We start from the raw sequence: 14,484 nt of genomic DNA, 5'->3' as shown, positions 1-14,484 counted from the left end.
AAGCCCCTGCTTTGTGCAAGAGACTGTGCTTGGCACTAAATGAGATTTTTAAAAATATAAATAAGCTTCTGCCCCTGCTCTCAAAAAGCTGAAAATATACTTGGATAGAGGAAATTCCAGCACAAGCTGTCATTACCCTACTATATATCCCACTCCTCAAGGCAGTTTCTTATACAAAGTAAGCACTTGTTAATTGTAAATTGAACTGAATGCTCCCATTGCTCTATCCTACTACTTACCACTCCAGTAGTGGGGAAAACATTTGTTGGCATCTCTGTCCTATATTATGGAGAGGAATTAAATTCTACATACATTAATTCAGTTACCAGGCTATACTCAATGATGGAGAAACAGACATGAAAAAAGATATAATCCCTGCCTTCAAGTAGTTTATAGTCTACTATGTATGTGTGTGGAGGGGGGAGGGTTTATAATATGTAAAAGGGGTAAAGAGAAATTAAGATTAAGTTGTCAAGGGAATCTGAAGGGGAAGAGATTACTTTGGAAGAGAAGTAGAGAATGGAAGGATCCAAGAAAGACTCTAGTTAAACTCATTTGAATCTGGGTAGTGGGTAACTACTATTGCCTTTCAAAGTCACCTTTGCCTTTCAAAATAATCTTATTACTTTGGGGTTATGGTGGGAATGAGAAACAAGCATGTGTACTACAAATTCATGATTTCCCTGAGAAATAAGAACTTAAAATCTTAGAATATTGGCATTATAAGGGAATACAGAGATCATTTAGTTTAGTCCTCCTCATTTATAGATGAAGATGATTTTATTTTGCTACAATCACACATCCAGACAGTGGCAAGTGCTGAACCCTATCTTCTGACTCTCAATTTCATATTCTTTCCCACTATAACATGCTGCCTTCTAAGAGAAGAGATAGATTTCTGATATCTTACCTTGGCTCAAGGATGATGGAAAATGAGCACCAGGTCAAAAGTATGACTGAGAGGAAAAAAAAACACAAATGAACAAAAATGTCTGACTGAGGAATTATTCAATTATTAATTGTTTTTCCCCTTAAATTTCTTCTTTACCCATTCATGATGGTGGAGGATCTGAACCCAGCAGCTGAGTTTTGACATTGAACAAATCACTTTCCCTCTCTTTGAGCCTTAATTTCTTCTGTAAAATAAGGGAATTGGACTACATGATTGCTCAGTTCTCTTATAGCTCTCAAACTTACGATTCCTTGTTTCCTGGGTTGTAAATATAATTTATGCTCACCCAAGGCAGAATGTCTATTTATAATTAACAATCCTGGAGGCTGGATCATATTAATTATTAATTTTTTAGAAGTGAGTACCTTCAGGTTGCTTCCCCCCCAAAAAAAAATTCATACAAAGTACAGGGATGGAAATCCAAAAAGAAAACTCTAAAAAGAGCAGAGAAAGAATCTGAAGGAGGTCTTGACATCTCAGCAAAAATCTTTTTTTTCTTCTTTTTAACAAGGCTTTTGGGTGATAGGATAAGCCAGAGTGTGTCAGGCTGTCCCCAGGCCCTTTATGCTTGGCAGTGGATTCAACGAGCTGATAATCATCTCTCTCTTAGCAACTGAGTCAGTGTCTGTAGCAGCTGTTAGGCACCTCAATAGTGTGGCTCGGGTTTTCTCAGTCACGCCAAAATGACTGTCTGGGGTTTGGCTTGGCAGAGAGAAAAGCACAAGTAAGAGAGGGCCTCTCGCTGGTTGTGTCTGCCAAGGCATCCTCTGCCCCAGAGCTGAATGTTTCTGCTGAAGCTGCTTTTAATATCTATGACTTGTCATGAAAACAATAGGATGCACAACTTCCATTTGCCCTCATATGGCTGGGCAATGATAAGTACAGGAAACTCCTTTCATTCTTTCATCCTTTCAGCAAATGTGCTCAGCCCCTACTATGTGCTGGAGGAAGATACAGGGATAAATAATAATTCTGCTCCTGTTAGTTCAAGTCTGGGAAGATCCAGTCCCTGTCCACAAACAGCGTGGTATGGAAGAGAATGTTCTATTTAATCATAGAATTAAGGAGTCAGAAATTATAATTGAAAGGGACCTTGGACATCATTTTCTAGTCCAATCTACATGAAGCATGAATCCTTTCTGTAGTTCAACTTAAACTGTGGGTCGCAACTCTATTCATAACTGAATGTGGGGGGTTGTGAAATTATAATTTATTATCAGTAATTGTTTGATTTGTACACCTATTTTCCATACCTATATACTCAGGGTTGCATAAAAATTTCTCAGGAGAAAAGAGGTTGAAAGTGGAAAAAAATTTTAAAAACTCTGCTCTATAGCACCTTCAACAAGTAGTCAAACTGTTGGAATGGCAGCTAGCTGAGGGCAGGGACTTTGATTTTCTGTCTTTGTATTTCCAGCAATTAGAACAGTGCTTGAAATAATGCAGGTGCTTAACCAGTACATGTTTGATTTATTGCATGATTCTGTCTCTGCCTGAAATTTCTGAATGACAGGATGCTTCACATAAACCGGTAAAATAACTAAGGCTGAAGAGAATCAGATTTGCTAATATTAATTCATTGTTGGTTGTGCTGTATATAAAGAAAAACAAAAAATACTGGAATTGAGGTTGACAGACTTTATCTTAGTTTGATGCCCTCTGCAAACAATTTCTGTGTCTTCCACCAAACATTTCAATTCTTTGGACATAAGTATCCTTGATGAATTTGACTACATTCAGCAAATAGTTACTATAGCACCTACTATACACATAGTAGATAGAAGACTGACTTTGGAATTAGGAATGTTTGGACTCAATTTCTCTCTCTTTAATGCATAATTGCCTTATGACCACTAATAATTTACTTAATTTTTCAATGCCTTGGTCAATTCCTTAAGACCAACCAGGTGCACATTTGCATTGTCAAAGCAGTTTCCACAATGGGGGTTTTCCAATTCTATGAAGTTAGAGTTCTGGGACTTCCTAAAAAATATGCAAAGTACTGTGCCTTAGCGGAAAAAAAGCATACAGAAATGAACAGTGCCTTAAAAGAGCTTATAATCAAGATATGTATGTAAATACTCTAATAAAAGATAATGTTAACAGATACAAAGAAAATGCTGTGAGAAACCCAGACAGAAATTTATAAATTCTAGCTGACTATATTAAAGAAGGCTTTAAGGAGAGTATGCCTTTGGAAATGGGCCTTGAAGGATGGGTAGTTTGTCATCAGACCAGTACATAGGGTTGAGAGTTCCAAATATAAACAAATGCATGGAGATAGGTAAAGTGCAAAATGACTTCAAAACTGTGAGCGGTCAGGGCAGTCCCACATTAAGGAAAACAGCGGTTAGATTGAAGGCTTAGGGGACTCCTTGCATTATTCCTTATGGGGCTAAATATTCTGTGATTCAATCTGTAGACCAATTTTTTTGTATATGTATCTTCAAATCTTATTGAATTAGAAATCAGGAATACTTTTAATAAAATTATCCTAAATGTGCTGTATTTACTTGATGTTGAAGAAGTCACATTAGACACTTTCAGGTATCATTGTCATCTCTTAGAGCATCAGCTGTCAGATGCATGAGAATAAGCAAATTCTAATAATTTGCTGAGCCACTACTTTTTGTTCTAAATTCCTTGGTATCATGAGAGGCAGCTTGAACCTGACATCGGAAAGAACTGGGTTTCATTCATTCCTAATTATAAACTCATTAATTGTGTCATCATGAAATTTCTTAACCACTTTAGGGCTCAGTTTCCTCTTCTGTAAAATGAAAGTTATATATATATATATATATATATTCCTAGTATTCTTTCCTCACAGAGGTATTGTGAAATTCATCTGAGATAAGATGTGCTTTGTAAGTTTTAAAACAGTAAATCAATGTCAATTGCTAGTCAACCAGCATTTATTAAGCATCTACTATATACCAGGTGCTGTATTAAGTCCTTATTATGTTATTATGATTATGTCAATAGTTCAAAAATCCTTGATTTCATCAGTGTGGGTTTGCTCTTCACCAACACTGAACACAAATTCTTCATGCTTGGAGACAGCCTTCCTGAATTACAGGCATACCCCAGATATTTTTGCAGGTTCAATTATATATCATTGCAATAAAAATAAATATCATAATAAAGCACCACAATAATTTTTTGGTTTCCTAGTGTATATAAAACTTGGATTTACATTGTCTATTAAATGTGTAATAGTATTCTGTACAAAAAAAATGTACATACCTTAATTTAAAAATGCTTTATTGCTAAAAAAAAAAAATGCTAACGATCACCTGGGTCTTCAGCAAGTTGTAATCTTTTTGCTGGTGGAGGGTCTTGTCTTGATTTTGATGGTTGCTGCCTGATTATGTAGTGTTGCTGAAGGTTGGGGTGGCTGTGGCAATTTTGACGGTGATGAAGCTTGCTACAACGATTGACTCATTCACTTGAATGCTTAGAGGCCATTCTATGGTTATTAATTGACTTAATTTCAATATGGTTGTGTCTCAGGGAACAGGGAAGCCAAATGAAAGGGATAGAGATGGGAAGCAACTTGGTCAGAGCAGTCAGATACATTATATTTATCAATTATTTGCCATTTCATATGGGTGCAGTTGTGGCTTCCCAATACAATTACAAGAGTAACATCAAAGATCACTGATCACAGAGCACCTTAACAGATATAATATAATGAAAAAGTTGAAAACATTGCAAGAATTGTCAAAATGTGACAAAAAGGCACAATATTGGAAAATAGCACAGATAGACAATATAGGTTACCATAAACCTTCAATTTGCTAAAAATGCAGTATTTTGCAAAATGCAATAAAACAAATTATAATAAAATGAAATATGCTTGTACATTTGGGGAAAAAAAACACTCCCTTTGGTGAATATTCCACCAATGATGAACCTTTTCTTGTTAATGGATCCTCTCTAGATGGTAGACACACAGTATATTTCCTATCCCATACTTGCGAGGGCTTTATGTTTAATAGGATCTTTTGGAGCTCATAACTGCTATTGCAGAGCCCTTCAGAATCCAGGGTCACTTCAGGCTACTACAAGGCACTGGAGGATAACTTAAGTAGAGGATGTATTTATTCACATTTGATAATAAAGATATATTTGATAGAAACTCAAATTTGATAATAAGTTGTCAGTTGTGTGACAGTCTTTACAGTGAAAATTTGAAGAAGGAATATTTAGATTTCCTAAAGATCCATCCCTGTGTTGTGACTGACCTCCCTATCAGATTCTCCTCATTTATTTTCAGTGGTAATTCTAGGGGCTTCATTTGCTTAGTTCTGTGAGTAGGAGGACACCAGAATACTGAGGCAGAAAATTGGGTGAGAGGTGGCATCCAACAGTGAAAAAAACTAATCTCTAATAATAGCTACTATGTTCAGAAGAAAAAAAAAATAGACAAGCATTAATGTCTGGCACAGTGAATGAGATCTTTTGTGTTCTCACAAAGCCTACTTGTGGGGAAAAAAGGTCCACCGCAGGGTGCATAATCTATCCATCTCAGCTTCATGCACATTGAAGGATGAGTTATTCAAAGGTCCCAGTCATTTAGGGTTGCCTTGGAAAGTTAAGAGTGGGGATGATACTAAGATTATTTTTTATTATCATTTATCTTCTGCATCCACTACAGAGCATCCAATATACGTTTTTCATGCTTCCAGCCACAGCTGTTGAACAGCTGTAAAAATTGGGGCTTTTAATTTTTTTTAATAGAAAAGGAAGTCTGTGCTCCAGAAATGATTACAATGACCCAGCTTTCAGCTCTGCTTTCCAGGGCTGAGGAGTCTGGACAATAACGGGAGAGTTCTGCTCCTTCTCAGTGGTAACAGAAAGCCTCAAACCTCCCTTCTTAGCCTTTGTAGCCTTAATTACAGGCCTTCCTTCCGTTAATTATTTTTTATTTATGCTGCACGTATTTTGTTTTATTGTTGTATGCATTTGTTTTCAATTGCTTCCTCCATTAGATCTTAAAGTAGTTGAGGACAGGTCCTGAGTCCTTTTGTAATCCCAGTACTTAGTACAGTGCCTGGCACATAAATAGATACTTAATAAATTATTATTTATTTAGAACAGAGATTCCTATCCTTTTGTCATCAACCCTTTGGCAAAACAAAATAGCTTTTGTATGACTTTTTACACATAAAAAGTTATTTTTAGTGTAAATTAAAATATATAGGATTACAAAGAAACTAATTGAAATCCAAAAAAAATTTAAGTTCACAGATCCCAGGTTATTAAGCTCTGTTCTAGAGAAATATCATTATTAACCATCATATCACATTAATGTCCCAACTGAAGGTCTACATAATGCTCTGCATATACTTGGCTCCTTATGCTATTATGAGATAAAATGAGATTTTCCATACATGGAAACTGATCATAATTTAGAGGTGGAAAGGACTTAAAAGAAATCTAAGTTGACACTTTAATTTTACAGATGAGGAACCTGAGGGTTTAAGGGATTTGCCTATGGTCTCACAGCTCCTAAGTACCCCAAATGGGATTTGAACTCAGATCCCATGCTATGTCCATAGGACCATGTTACCTCCTATACAAAAACCTCAGTGGATTGTTGTTTTTGTTGCCCATTTGTTTTCAACTCTTAGTGGATCCATTTGTGGTTTTCTTGGCAAAGATACCAAAGTGCTTGCCATTTCCTTCTCCAGTTCATTTTACAGATAAAGAAACTGAGGCAAACAGAGTTGAGTGACTTTCCTGGAGTCAGTAAGTGTCTAAGGCCAGATTGGAACTCAGTATGAGTCTTCCTGGCCTCAGATTTGTCACTATCCATCGCATCTCCTACCTGCCCCATGGACTGCATATTGCTTAAAAGTTTTAAGACAGCCATGCTTTAAGTCTTCCAACCCAAACAGGGTTTCAACCATACCCTCCCCTAACCACTATCCCCACCTGCCCCCTCCAAGCATAGGATTGATTTGTCCATAGCTAGAAATCCTTTGGGAAATGCTACCAGTGGGCTTTTGATTTCCCTAGGAAAGAGCCATACCTAGAGCACAATGAATCAGCCCTGCTGATTCTTGTTCTTTAGATGGCCCCACGTTGCTGCTAATTGAGCAATAGTCCAAAGAACCAGTCACCCAGATGGGAGGTGGCTAAGTGAGACTCCTATTCTTATAATCCTTTTAATCAGAAGAAATTAGATTTATTATGTGAAACTCTCCAGGAAGAACTAAAAACAATGAGGAAGTCAGAGGAGGTAGATTATAGTTCAATTTGACAAAGAAATTCCTAACTATTAAAGCTATTTCAAAAACAGAATGGATAGAATTACTAAGAGTTACCATTTTTTAGTACTTTTGCTTTACAGTTTATTTCATCTGATCCTCACAGCCACCCTGAGAGGTACAATTTGTTATTAGCTCCATTTCATAGATGAGGAAACTGAGTCCCAGAGAAGTATGCTGACATATGCATGTTCACATAGTTAGTGAATAGAGGCGGAATTTGAACTCTGCTTCAATTTATACTTTTAGTATTCTATCCATTAGACCAGAGTTTTTTAAACTCTGGATCACAACCCAATATGGCATTTCCCTAACTGAATGTGAGGGTCACAAAAACTGGACAATAGTAAAGTATCGAATATTCCACTAAAATTTAATTCCTTATGTAAAAATAAACAAGCACATCTATCTGATTTAATCCTTTAATAAATGGCAAAAATTACATGTATGCCAAAGAACTGTTTTAAAATAAATTTCTTTATGATTTATTATTAGTAAATGTTTTATTTGCATACCCTCTGTATCTGGGATCACATAAAAATTTCTTGGGTGAAAAACAGTCACAAGTAGAAAAAGTTTAACGTCACTTGGATGCCTTATGAACATTGTCAACAGAGATCAACTAGTTGGTCAACAATATTAAGTATCTTCCTTATTATGCTAGGCACCATTTAGGTAGAAACCAGGTAGCCATTTGTTAATACTCTTTTAGAAGATGCTCCTAAAAAGTTAGTCTAGGGATTAGTTGGGGTTAATCTAGTTGACTTCTCTGTTCCTTTGTAACTCAAAAGAAAATGTTATTGTTCAGTTGTATCAACCCTTGGTGGATCCATTTGAGGTTTTCTTGGCAAAGATAATGAAGTGGTTTGCCATTTTCTTCTCCAGCTCATTTATAGATGGAGAAACTGAGGCAAACAAAATTAAGTAGCTTGCCCAGTGTCACACAACTAGTAAGTATCTAAGGCTGGATTTGAATTCAAGAAGATGAGTTTTCCACACTCCAAGTCTAGTACTTTATTCACCGTACAATCTAGCTGCCCCCAAAGATAATACAAACTCATTAATATTTCCATGTCACTATGAGATATTTAAAGTACTTCCCTCACTATAATATGGTGATATAGAGGAGGATTTGTTTTTCTTATTTTACAGATGAAGAAATTAAGTCATGACCTGAGAAAAGGTTCATTCTGAACCTCAGTTTTTCTCATTCACAAAATAAAGGAATGGAATTAGTTTATTTTCTGATTTCTTTCCAACTTTATTTTCTGTTTTGTGCTTCAATATTATTAGTTCTCTTGGAATGCTAACATTTTATGTCCTGAGGTCCTTTTCTAATAATCTGTGTTTCCAGATTTATTTATTTCAGTCCTACCACTGGGTGTTCTAAAATGCTTTGTAGTTAAGTCCAATCCAGCTCAGACATTCCATGTTCTAAAGCCTCTTCCAATACTCACGTTCTCTGCTTGGGCTTCTTACTTTCTGTGTTCTCAAGTTCACTTCCTGAGGGGGGAAATTAATCCTGAGTCACTTGACGAGGATGTAGGTGGCTTCTGAAAGAAGTGACAGTCACAGCCTTGGCAGTTCTGGGTTGGATAAGCAACTCCCCAACAGGAAAGCCACAGGGATTCATACAATTTTAGAAGCTCTACAGTGAAACCCAAAATAATTTTGGATTTCTTGATTTGTATTTATCCTCAGAATATCTTTTCCTCTTGCTCTCTGTAATTTCTTTTCACTCTTTGCAATAAACTCTTTCAAAACTCATCTACACAGATAAGGATGGAGGTCTGATTTCCTATAGAGCAATTAATCTTTTCTTTTTAATAGGGAGGCATTTTTTTTGTGATGATCCCTGGAGAACTGGAAAATATCCTGGACTAAGGAGTCAGCTTTAGCCCTAACATATACAAACATTTGTATATAATTTTCACCAAATGATTAATGTCTAGTATCCTCACTAGAGCCAATTTGACAGAATGGGGAAAATAACTTATAAACAGTTGAGATAGAAGAAATTGGGATACTGGTTTCAGCTCTCTCATTAATTGGTTGTTTGATCCTGAGGGCAAGCAGAAAAGGGTACACTTATTAAGCACCTACTGTAAGGCAGAAGTTTTACAAAAATAATCTCATTTCATCCTCACCCCAACCCTATAAGTTAACCCATTTTACAGTGAGAAAATTGAAGCTGATAGCGATTAAGTAACTTGCTTAGGTATGTACTAGAAGCTCTATAGCTTCCTAGGCTCTATCCACTCTGCTACTAACTGCCTCATTCATCTTGGACGTATCACCCCATGGCTGACTATGGAGTCAAGCATCTGAGAGATTCCTTTCAGATCCTTGAAATCCCAAGCCAGGAGGCCATCCCCACTCCTTACCATAGGTGCACTTGCACGTACACACACACACACACACACACACACAACACACTATCTGTCTCATGGTGTTATTATAAAGAAAGAGTTACAAAAATATAAACTATTATTCTTGCACATAATGAGCACTTAATGTGCTTTAGATGAATGGATAAATGATAGACAACATTTTAGGGGTCAGGATGTAGAGACTGTAACAACCTGAGGTAATCAAAAACATCAATAAAGTGATAGAACTCGAGTGAGACCTTAAAGCTTATTGTAATCAGTTAATCATCAAGCACCAGTATATGAAATTAGGCACCCAGAAATGCAGATAAAAATGAAATATCTTCCTACTACCAAGGCTGGCATCCTATAAATGAAGACAACATATGTATATATAAATATATGCTAAATATAAGCAAAATAAACACAAGGTAATTTAGAGTTAAGAACATGGTTGGGGACTTCCTAAAGCTGATCCTAAGAAGAAAAGTGCCAAACAAGAGAGAAAGAGATTTAGCAATGTAGAAGCTGGCATTTGAACTAAACTTTGAAGAAAATTAAAAATTTTTTTTGTTTTTAAATAATATTTTATTCTTATACCAACTACAGATAAAGATATTTTTAACAATCTTTTTTTTAAAATTTTGAGTTCCAAATTCTCTTTCCTTCCCCTTCCTGAGATGGTAAGTAGTTTGATATAGATTATACATGTGCAGTCAGGCAAAACATATTTCCTTATTAGTCACATTGTAAAAGAAGACAACCGACCAAAAAAGAAAAAAAAAATAAGGAAAGTAAAAAATAGTATGCTTTGATCTGCATTCAGATTCAAACAGTCCTTGCTCTGGATGTGGATAGCATTTTCCATCATGAGTCCTTTGGAAATGTCTTGGATCATTAAAATTAAGGATTCTACAAGGCAGAAAGGAGGAGGGACTGTATTCTAAGCATGAGGAAGGGAACAGGGGAGTTAGCTTGTACAAAAGCACTTCAAAAATTTGGCTGAACCATAGAGGATTTAAAGAAGAGTCATGTATAACAAGGATGAAAAAGTTTATGTTGTAAAGGGTTTTGAAATGCCATCAGAGTATTTTGCATTCGGCACTAGTGGCCATAAGGAGCCAGTAGAGTTTATTGAGTAGGAGAGTGCCATAGTTAGACTCATGCTCTAATAGTATTACTTTGGCAGGTGTGATGATTGGATTGCAAAAAGGAGAGATCTGAGGAAAGAGACCAATTAAGAAGCTTTCCAGATTTCAGTGAGATGAAGAAGACCTGAATGAACTCCAGTGGTGGCTATGTGAGTAGAGAAAAAGGGATGGATGTAGGAGATTTTTTTCAAGATCAACAGTACTGTTTGGATATGTGGGGTGAGGAAAAGCAAGGAGTCACAGGTGTTTCAGAGACTGGAAACCTGGGTTTCTGGAAAGGTGATTGTCAGCATCATTGTCAACAATTGTCAAAAGACATTTTATTTGTTCAGTAGTTTCAGTTGTATCCAACTCTTTGTGACCTCATTTGAGATTTTCTTGGCAAAGATATGAGTGGCTTGCCATTTTTTTCTTCAGGTCATTTTACAGTTGAGGAAACCGAGGCACATAGAATTAAATGATTTACCTAGTTAGTAAAAATCTGAGGCTAGACTTAAACCCAGGAAGATGAGTCTTCCTGACTCTAGGCTCAGCATTCCATCCCCACTATACCTGCCTAAAGTAAAATAGAGAAGGTTAGAAGCAGGGTTGGTTTGAAGAGGGATGTGATGAATCTGAGGGATCTATAGTACTTCCAAAATGCCAGTCAGAAGAGAAAGAACTTCCATGATTGAGTCAGGAACAGAAGTCATAGATGAAGGAAAAGCTAAGGATTATCTTTGTTAACAATATTCTGTTACCCATTCTTTTGGAAGTAATGCTATTTTGCAACTGCTGAATCTCATACTGTTAGAATTTTTACAAAGTGATGTCAATTGTCTAATTTTAGCATTGTGCTTAGCACTTCTCTAGTTCAGAGTTCACACCTTTCAGACCTTTAAGAGTTCACACATTAGTTCACACACTAGCGTTGGAGCTTCACAAGTCAGGAACCCACAAACCCACTCATTCGGAGGAGGAGTCAGCCTTTGAGTTCACACCTCTAAAAGAGCATATAAAAGGACAAGCACTAGAGACTTTTGGGAGATGGAGAAAGCAGAAGTCAGTTGAGGAGACTGAGAAGCCAGACACTGCAACTGGGAAGAACTGGAGATTCAGAGAGAGCTGAGCCTAAAGCTGACAGAGGCAAAGGACTAACAGGAGCTCTTGGAACTAAGGAGAGAGATAGGCCTCTAAGAAAGCTAACTGGGCTGTTTTGAAGAGACAATAAAGGATTTGGATTTTAACTCCCTGGCTGCATTTGAGGTGATTATTACACTGAACTGAAATGAAAGCTGCCTCCAGAAGCCCCACAAGAAATCTGCTCCCAGAGAACATTATATTTGAGAGAAGAGAACACTACATCATACTTCCTCATTTTCAAATTAACCAAATTTGGCCCTTCTCAGATTCAACTACTGAACTTGATTGGTCCAGACTGCATCATTCCTGGGTAGATTAAAGAGCTGGATAAAAATGACACTCATTTGTTTAAAAACAAGCCAACTGGAACAAGATGTTTTTAAGCATTGCATTGATGAAGGGAAAGAATCTTACAAGTGCAACCAGAGCCTTTCATTAAAGATACAAACTCTCCCTCCTCTCGCTCGCCTCCATAGCATATGAAAAAGGATCTGTCAGTTCCCAGGGGTCAAAAGCAGAGCCTTCCCAGTGGTTGTATCATCACAGGGTTTCTTAGGGGCTGAAACTGAAAACCACATTCTTGCAACAGCGAAGGCAGGGTTGTATAGTGGGAAGCTCCCTAGACTGAAAGGCAGACATCCTGTTTTCAATTATACCAGAAAAAAAAAACAACAAAAAAAAAAAGAAAACAGAAAGATATTTGCAGCTCCTGTTTTCTTCCCTTACAAGTCACTTTCACTGATCAAGGTCCACCTGGGTCATCAAGGCTTTTTAAGAAGTTGGTGAGTGCCATGGCTCTGTAATGTAATGAAAACAATATTAGGGAAGAAATCAGAAGACTAGGGTCCAAGTTTGAGCTCTGCTATTTACTAGCTGTGTGATTCTGGACAAGGACTTGAAGCTCTTTGAACCTCAGTTTCCTTTTCTGCAAAATGTGACAATACTTTCCACTATGGGGTCATTATGTATAGAAGGCTACCTATCGACATGAGCTAGTGGGATGACTGTCCTGGTTTGTTTTTGCTCTCTTTTGGGGAAAAGTGGAGAGAGCTAAAACATTTCCACTCCCACCTTTTTCTCCCGTGCATCCTTAACTAGAATCTTCCTCTGGCCCTCCTTGTAATGTGAAGAGGAAGTTGAGTTCCCAAAGCCCAAGCCAGCAGAATATGAGCTGGGAAGGCTTCAAGTTCTGGTTCAGCCATGGTCTGAGTTGAATACTAGCCTGGCTGAATTGGTTAAGGCTCATTATCACCAAGTTGGGTATAAGTGGCTCCTTTTCTCTGATCAAAGCAACTCAGAAGAACCATTTGGTAAGGCAAGGAGGGGTTCTGATCTGCATCAAATTAAATTGCAGACCATTGATGCTATTAAAGCAGTTGGAGCTGTGAACAGGTGTGTGAAGTTTGTAACTCGGAGCTAGCTTCATATATTCAGGATCCCTTGTGAGTCTGGAGTCAGCCCTCTTCAAATCCTTTTTGTGGATAGCTTTTCTCCTAGCCCGAAAAAAATGAAAATATGCGGAGCTCTTTCCCAAGTGTTTTTAATATATGCTAATCTTGTTTCTATAAAACACTTATCTGAACTCTCAGTTCAATTCCCTGATCTGTGCTTCAATGAAATCTTTCTTCTCTGCAATTCCTGCTCTCCCCACTCCCACCTCCCTATCCCTTCTCCTTGCATTCCACTATCACCTTGGCAAATTCATCAGCTCTAAGAATTTCCACTCGGCAAGCGCAGTGATATCACAGATGTTTTTGCCTCAGATGTGAAGGGCCATCCCCTCTCATCAAATGCTTCCCGCTTTCTATCTGCCTTTCCAGCTCCTTCCCATTCTTCAAAGTAAATCGCTCCCCTACTCCTCCTCCTCCTCCTTGAAACCTTGCAGTAGAAGTCATATTGACCGCTGGACCACAACATAGTTTGGGGAGTGGGGGGAAGAAAAGGAAAGGTTAAATCAGGTGCAGTGTAGTATAGGGAAAAGAGAGTTGGCTTTGGAATCCCTTTGGAATTTTAACTCAAGTTAAAATCCTCCCCCTGTCCCTGTGTACCCTTGGGCATTTATGTTCCCTGGGCTTCAGTTTCCTCATCTGTAAAATGGATTTGAACTAGATAGTTCTCAGAGACATCCGGTTCAAGATCTCTGTTCCTCACCTGAAGGTCTTAGGTTTTACTTCTCTTCTTATCTAGAGCAATCTCAAGAAATAATATAAAATAGAGGAATTTCTTCTCTTTCCTAGTTTCCTTCTTTTGATGGTAGAAACAGGGGACGTGCCTGTTACACACAGGAGATTAGCTTGAGGTCTTTCCTTATTCAGCAGCACCCCCATCCCCACAAGTCGGACTAGTGCAGAACAGGTTTTGTTGTTCAGTTGTTTTTTAGTCATGTCCGACTTTTTGTGATCCTATTCTAGTTTGTCATTTCCTTCTCTGGCTCATTTTCCAGATGAGTAAATTGAAGCAAACAGGGTCACACAGCTAGCAAGTATGGATTTGCTGGATTTGACTGGATTTGAACTCATAGAGATGAGTCATCATGACTTCCCTCAGAACAATTTTATACTTAATACTAACCTGCCCTAGACTCCCAGCTAGACAGAGGAATAGCTGAGGAAGAA

The 14,484-nt window shown here is 37.6% G+C and overlaps 1 protein-coding gene across 3 annotated transcripts in view; it reads left to right on the top strand.

The window, feature by feature from the left end:
• ST3GAL1 (ST3 beta-galactoside alpha-2,3-sialyltransferase 1) overlaps window positions 1-14,484 on the top strand; it is a 131,250-nt gene that overhangs the window by 57,811 nt on the left and 58,955 nt on the right. The window contains exon 3 of one of the 3 annotated variants that reach the window (XM_012541839.3): window positions 10,786-10,896. The exons of 1 other annotated variant lie outside the window; for it this stretch is intronic. The gene's annotated coding sequence lies outside the window, so the exon portion shown is untranslated. Of the gene's footprint in view, window positions 1-10,771; window positions 10,897-14,484 lie in introns of all 3 variants that reach the window. One more of the 3 variants, XM_031947229.1, reaches the window with a different exon arrangement.

The sequence above is a fragment of the Sarcophilus harrisii genome, chromosome 1 (genome assembly GCF_902635505.1).
Source record: "Sarcophilus harrisii chromosome 1, mSarHar1.11, whole genome shotgun sequence".
NCBI lineage: Eukaryota > Metazoa > Chordata > Mammalia > Dasyuromorphia > Dasyuridae > Sarcophilus > Sarcophilus harrisii.
Note: the sequence above shows the minus strand (reverse complement) of the source record. Positions and strands in the feature narration are given on the sequence as shown.